We start from the raw sequence: 7,870 nt of genomic DNA on the forward strand, positions 1-7,870 counted from the left end.
TACCATAATTAAATTGAATTGTTATCTTCCTTCTCTTCAAAGACACGGTTCATTAATTTGGTGGACCAAAAGACACTACTTTACGCACTCAATTGTTATGCTTGAGTTCTGCATATTAATTCCACTAGTACGTGGCTCTGCTTGCCTAATTTCAATGGGACGAGGGATTGTAATTTGTGAAGTGTGCATTTGAATAAGCATTTTCAAATTTAGATTTATCAACTTAAATTTGTACGAATTTCAAAAGCTAGTCAACACTAAATCGCTGTTTTTTTTTTTATGAAATAGTAACTATAGTAAAATAAATATTATTTACCTGATGTTAATTAAACTTACTTTTAAGTTTTAAATCTATAATAAAAAGTGTATGCGATGTATGAAAAAGAAAATAAGTTACTTTTAAATGTATAACTATAATATCAAACAACTTATATTGGTCAAATAATTAGTTCACTCGTCTGTTTAAACAAATGTTAGAAATTTAAATTCTGCTTTATCTATGTTTTTAACTTTTATTATGTAAAAAAAACAAAAAAACAACCAAATTTTATTTTTTTAGTTATTAAAATTAAATAAATCGATCTTAATATCTGTCGAAATAAAATTATATAAATTATTGTTCAATAATTATTAACTTCAATAAATTTTTTATAGGTTAAAGGGCCAAAGGTGAGTAAATGTCCAATTTGGTATCCGTAATTTAAATAACGTATCAATTAAATCTATGACTTATATAGATGACTAACTACATTTCTTAAATTAAAAAACGTTTATTTACGTTCGTTTTCGAGTGAATTGTCGCTACCAAAATTACTACCACTACTTATTCTTTGTCTCCAATCATCAACACCATTATGCCCTCGCCCACTCCCTTCACCACCACCACCACCATGACTATCATTTTGCTTTTGTCTCCATCGTCAACTCCACCATGCCCTCACCCATTTTCACCATCTCATTCAACTTACCCTTGCCTCTTCCATACCCATGACCCATCATCCATTTTCCACCCCACTTTACTGTCTCACATTCACTTCTACATCACTATTACTATTATCACATCTCTCTCTCTCTCTTATGAGAGTGGTCGTCGTGACATTACCTGTAGATGGAAAATCGTTGAGGACATGCTGTATGGTCAGGCAAGAGGCCAAAGGAACTTCCAAGCCAGATTATGAGTCACCGACGAAGATGATACTCTGATTTTTCAAAACGAGGAAGCACGGTGGTGGCCTTGTGTGATAATATCCATGCGATAGCAACCATGACTTCAGGGGATGGTCAAGGGCACAGAGCGTGAGGCTCGGTCTTGGCGTCTTGCAACATGCAGTGAAGGTATCTCCGATGGCAATGATTTCTTGGAATTAAGTGTTGATAGAGAGGAAGAAAGGGGAGATGAAAACTCCGGGTCTTAGCAAGGGTGTGGTGGGTTTTAAGCGGGTTCTCTTTGAATGACGTTGTTTTTATATTACTACGCTGACACTTACTAGTATACATCAGCACTGTTAAGATAACATTTATTCGGGATTAAACAGAGACTCACATTTTTTAATTTAAGGGATTTAGTTTGGTCATTTATAATTTATGAAAGTTAGGATTTAATTGATGGGCGATTTGAATTTCGGAGACCAAATTAAGTATTTACTCGACTAAAGGTCTAAAAGAAACAAAAATAGATTACATTGGAACAGCTCTAGGGAGCTTAGCTCCCATGGTATCGTTAATTAGGGTAAAATAGAGGGACGTCGGTGGTGCAAACAAACAGGTAGACCCTTTAGGAAGATTATGAGCCCTTTTAGTTATCATGTCTGTGCAAGATTTCTGCTCCCTATAGATATAATGGATCTTCACTTTGCCTTGCTGGACCAACAACAACTTTATGGTGCAAATGAAGGAGGTGCTCGCTACCTTTTCCACAGAGTTGCTATTCAGGAAATGGAAGGCACATAGAGAATTTGTCTCTAGAATTGTCTTCCTCGGGCCCATTTTAAACGCCATCTTCAGTAGGGGTGGCAAACGGGCCTAAATCCGCTGAGCCGGTTCGCGTAATTCGCCAAAAAAAAAAGATTGAGTTGAAAAATTGAGACCGCCACATATCAAAAGTCCGCCTAACCTGCATCGTTTAAACCGCCGGCTTTGGCGGGGGGCGGGGCGGGCTTTTCTAGCGGGTTCAGGTTTTTTTTGAAGATGTTCTAATTTAGTTTTTGGATTATATTTTACGTTTAATTGATTATATTTTAAACTTGTAGATGTTTAATTATGTGTTTTGGACAATATTTATTTTACTTTGGACAATATTAATTTTATTATTTTGTTTTAAAAAACTCGGTTTATGATTATATTTATTATATATTTATAATTATAAAAATTTTAATGTTTATAAATTTTAAAATTATAATATTAAATAAAATAGAGTAAAATTTTAAAATTGTCTTATTAGACGGAATGGGACAGATTAATCCGCCAAAGATGAATCTTTTTTCATATTTGTTCGAGGTTGGAGAGGAGGGCATGTTTCAAAACGTCACACCTTAATTTGTTAACTTCAATCATAAGTAGTAATAACTCATCTGGTTTGGTTTTCTCTGTTGGTGTTTTAATGAGCCAACTCTATTTATAGGTCATTAACAAAAGCATGTGACATAATAATTAGGTTTAAGACATTTGACCAACGGTTGAACAGTTGTATGTATTAGTAGCTGTAACTCCTTATTAGGATTGAGTTATTATCTTTCTCTCTTACTGCCAGAAGGCAGTGTTACTCAGGCTTACATTCTGCCGCAAGTTAATTTTGATATTGGAATTAAAATAGTGTTATATCCCAATATTGGTAAGAGTGATGTAATATACTGCAATGACGGAGTTTGAAATAAAATTTTTGGAGGCAGATAAAAGATAATTGTCAAAATATTTTTGATATAGACCTCATTTAAGATAAATTCGTCTAACCTCATCTCTCTGATTTGGGTGATATTGCTAAATTTAAAGCCGTTTTCAGAGCCTCGTTCCAAAGAATTAAGATCAAACTCATCAGATGCAACTCTTTGAACTTTTGAAGGTTGTATCTCATTTTTTTTGTGATTCAGTAAAGTACAAGAACTATCTATAAGTGTTGATATTATAAAAGTTATATGTTCTCCTTCTTGAATATTAACCTTTCTTTTAAAAATGCATCAATTCTTTGATTTTTCATGATTATTTTATATAAAAATTTAAATATATATCTTATAAAATATGTAAAAAAGAAATTAGAAGGACAAATATTAAAATTTATAATATTTATTGAATTTTTTATCAATTTATACAAATACAATAATATCAATACTTATTGAATATTCTAATATTTTTATCATTTAAAAAATTAAATTACATAAAAGTAAAATACAAAATAATATTAAATTACATAAATAAAAAATACTTAATTTTTTATATTTGAACTCAATGGTAGAGGGAGTGTTGCTTATTGAATAGAGAGATGTGAAATGCAAATACACTCAGTTCAGTCTAAATCTAACATGTTTTGAATATTTAAAACTAAAAACTATGTGCAATCAAAGCAAGAGATGAAGATTAAACTTTAGTATTTTAAGTCATAGTAAAGTATTTGAGCCAACTAAACTATTTTTTATTTTTTGAAGAAGTATTACTAATTTTTTAACAAAAGTTTGGAGGGACCATAACCCCCTTGTCTTAACTAAGCTCCGCCCTTGATATACTGATATGGTTCTAAAAATTTATATAACAAAAGAAATCATTATTCACGATATAAATTACAATTTTTTTAAATTAAAAAATTACAATCCTGATTTATGATTTTTTATTTTTTTATCTTATCTAAAATTGTTTATTTTTTTATCCTATTTAAAATCGTTATTCATATTTTTTTATCTTATATTACCGTATTACACCAAAATATCATAATATTAACAAAAAAACGTCAATAACAACCCAATATAAAAAAAAAATAGCCTCCACTCTCACCCACAAAATATGTTAAGTTTTTATCAAATATATATTTATTGTTAATGTTTGTATAAGTTTTTGGCAGTTTAGTTAATTTATTTTGTTGTTATTTTAATTCTTTTAGTAATCGTCTAGTATTAGTGTAATTATTTTAATCACTTTTAATAATCGCTTAGTATTAGTGTAATTATGATTAATCACTTTTATTGATTGTTTAAGATTAGGTTAATTACTTTAACCACTTTTAGTCGTAATTGTTTAGGATTATTTTAATTGCTTTAACCACTTTTAGTAATTATTTAGAATTAGATTAGTTATTTTAATCACTTTTAGTAATTATTTAGGATTAGATTAATTATTTAATCACTTGTAGTAATTGTTAAGGATTAGGTTAATTATTTCAATTACTTTTGGTAAATTTTAGAATCATTTTCCAATTTTTAATTTATAAAAAGTTAAATAAGGCCTTCGTTAGTCCCGATTTCTTTTTCTAAATTTATAAAAAAGAATATATAATACAAATCGGTAAGTTTTGATGTTTTTCTTAAGATATTTAATTTACCTAAATTGTAAGTAACGAATTGTATTCAAACCATTTTAAAATTTTTGAAATAAAAAATCGGTAATACCATTATCTTTTATTCATTTATAAAAAAAAACAAAACATTAACAACAATTTGGTTTTTTGTTTTAACGGTTCTCATATTTTCTTCATTCACTAAATAACCACCATAATATGAGAAAACACTCCTTTCATTCAAATATTTGAATTTTTTTTATTTTTGTAAAATTTTTTCACAAAAATTTATTACTAAATATAGTGGTTAATTTATTTGTTGTGAATAATTTTTTTAGAATTTAAAATAACGAAAGTGGAAACTCAATATTATTGTATTTTTTATGAGAATATTAGAAAAATAAATGTATTTTTTACAAATTTTTTAACAAAATTTCAAAATAATTAAAATGTATTTGGATAAAAGGAGGAGATATAATTTTAGAATGTATTTAATATTTTTACCGGTAAGTACCGTGTTCTGTCTAGAGAAAATTTTAAAATTTAAAAAATTTTAATAATAGATTTTGGCTATTGAAAAAGCGAGCAATTTTAATTTTCTAAAAAAAAAAATTAACTTCATTCTTCTCTACAAAATGCATTTATTATTAACGTAATAATAAATAGTTATTAAAATAATAATAAATAGTTACAAGTTAGTAGTTAGAAGATGAATATTTATAAAATTAGTTGGTAATATCTTTATATAGAGTTTAGCTCTTGTATAATACAAAGACAACTACAATTTTTCATTGTAATATCTCTATTTTCTTAACATGGTATCAAAATCATGGTATTTTCATAGAAATGATAGGATATCGTTTTTTCGATGAAACCATCATGCTTTCTTTCACAAAGTTCCTATCTCTCTTTCTTCGCAACCGCCACATCGGTCCAAACATAAATATTAATCATCAACACTATCCTTCTTCACTCATCTTTCTCTTTCTCTACAATAATAGAGGAAGTAAAACTCAATAAGGCAGCCGTCCTCTCATTCCTGGCCTTCTTCCTCTGCATTACCGCGCTGCACGCACTTTTTCCTGTGTCGTCACCGCGTTGCACGCTTATTTATCTGCGTCACCACAGAGCACGCATCTTCTTCTTCTACGCCACTGCGCCGTATGCGTCTTCCTCTGCATCACCGCGGCCCTCGCATCTTCCGCTATGCTTCATTGTGGCTCAATTCTCTGTCTCCCTCTTCTCTCTCCCTCATAGTTGTGAAGGCACTATCTCTCTCTCCCTCCTTCGATTCACCGTCTTTTTAGCAATATTTCGATAGTTCGCCACTCTTCTAGTACTTTCATAGGCGTTTCTTTCTGACAGTTTCTTTCCTTATTATGTTGTTTTCACTAAGTTTCAAACCCAAGTTTAGGAGGCATATTAAAGTAATGATAAGTAGTTGAGAGTAGGGGTAACAAACGGGTCGAAATCTGCTGGGCCGGCCTGTGTAACTCGCCAAAAAAGGTGGCCCGGCTGAAAATTCAAAATCGCCATAATTAAAAAGTCCTCTCAACTCGCACTGCCTAATCCGCAGACTTTTGGCGAGTTTCAGCGGGGCAGGGCAGGTTTCCCCGACAGGCCTCTTTTTTTTGTAATTGAAGATGATAATTTTTTTTCAAAGTTAGGAGTAACACTCGAATCCGAGACTTCTAGGTGAATATGGGGAGACTATGCCATTTGAGTTATAGCTCGTTGGCTAATTGAAGATGATAATTGAAGATGTTCTCAGTTATAATTTGGATTGTGTTCTATGTTTAATTTATTAGAGACTTGAAAATATTTAATTATATGTTCTGAACAATGTTTGTTTTATTTTTTACAATTTTGGTTTTATTATTTTGTTTCAAAAATTTTAGTTTGTGACTATGTTTATTACATATTTAGAATTATAAAGATTTTAATGTTTGTGAATTTAGATGTTATAATTTTTTTATGCATTTAGAAATTTTAAATTTATTGAAATGGTTGAAAAATTATATATATTATTTAATATTCAATGATTTATTAATTAAAAAAACTTTCGAGACAGCTTGCCAAATGGTAGGCTTTCGGCAGGCGGGATGGGGCGAGCTAGCCCATTTGCCACCCCTTGTTGAGAGTTAGTAGATAAATATTTATGAGGTTAGTTGGTAATATCTCTCTCTATATATATAGCTTAGCTCTTGTATCAAACAAATAACAACATATACAATATCAATTTTTCTGTTCTCTTCTCTATTTTCTTAACATGGTATAATAATAAGTAGTTTTTTTTTGGTGACTATAATAATAAGTAGTTGAGAGTTAGTATATAAATATTTATGAAGTTAGTTGATAATATCTCTATATATCGCTTAGCTCTTATGTAAATGTAATGCAAAGACAAGATAATCTAGAAATTTACTACAATTTTTCATCTGTAATATCTCTATTTTCTTAACGTAGTATCAATGTCATGGTATCCTCCTTGAAGATGATATGATATCAATTTTCCAATACCAATAAAACTACCATGCTCTCTCTCTTTGCTACAGCAGCTCAAACATAAACACTAACTATCAACACTCTCCTTCTTCACTCATTTTTCTCTTTCTTTATAACAATGGAAGAAGCAAAACTCAACAAGGCGGCCATCATCTCATTCATGGCCTTCTTCCTTTGCATCACCGCACCGCACGCGTCCTTCCTTGCATTACCGCATGCCACACGCATCTTCCTGTACGCCACCGCGCGCGTCTTCTTCTGCGTCACCGCGCCGCACGCGTCCTGCGCTGCTCATGTCTCCTTTAACTGTGGTTTTGTAATATCCAACCCGTTTTTTGAACCACCATCTCTCTGATCGTTTTTCACCTACCCGGCAGTTTGCCATATTCTTTTTAGTTTGCCATCTTTTCAGCAGTATTTCAACCGTTTGCCACTATTCTAGGAGTTTCATCTGCATTTTTTTTCTTCTGAAAGTTTTATCTGCGCTTCGTTCTAATTGTTTCACTTGTCTTATTTTTGGCTGTTTCTTTCTCTTATTATGTTGTTTTCACTAAGTTTCAAACCCAAGTTGACACTTAAATTTGAGGAGGCATATTAAAGTAATAATAAATAGTTGACAGCTAGTAGTTAATAGATGAATATTTATGAAGTTAGTTAGTAATATCTCTATGGGGATAAGTATTGTTTTGATCCTTAATGTTGAGGGTCAGAATCGAAACCGTTCCCATCGTAATTTTTTATTTAGAATCATCCTTAACGCTTTTTCGTATGAAAATCGTCATTTTTAATAAATTTTTTAATTTTATTCCTAAACTACCCTTATTTTAATAAAAAATATAAAAATTAAAAAAAAGAACGCGTTTTGGGGGGAACGGGGAGGGAAGG

This window comes from Arachis duranensis, chromosome 7, assembly GCF_000817695.3.
Source record: "Arachis duranensis cultivar V14167 chromosome 7, aradu.V14167.gnm2.J7QH, whole genome shotgun sequence".
Lineage (NCBI taxonomy): Eukaryota > Viridiplantae > Streptophyta > Magnoliopsida > Fabales > Fabaceae > Arachis > Arachis duranensis.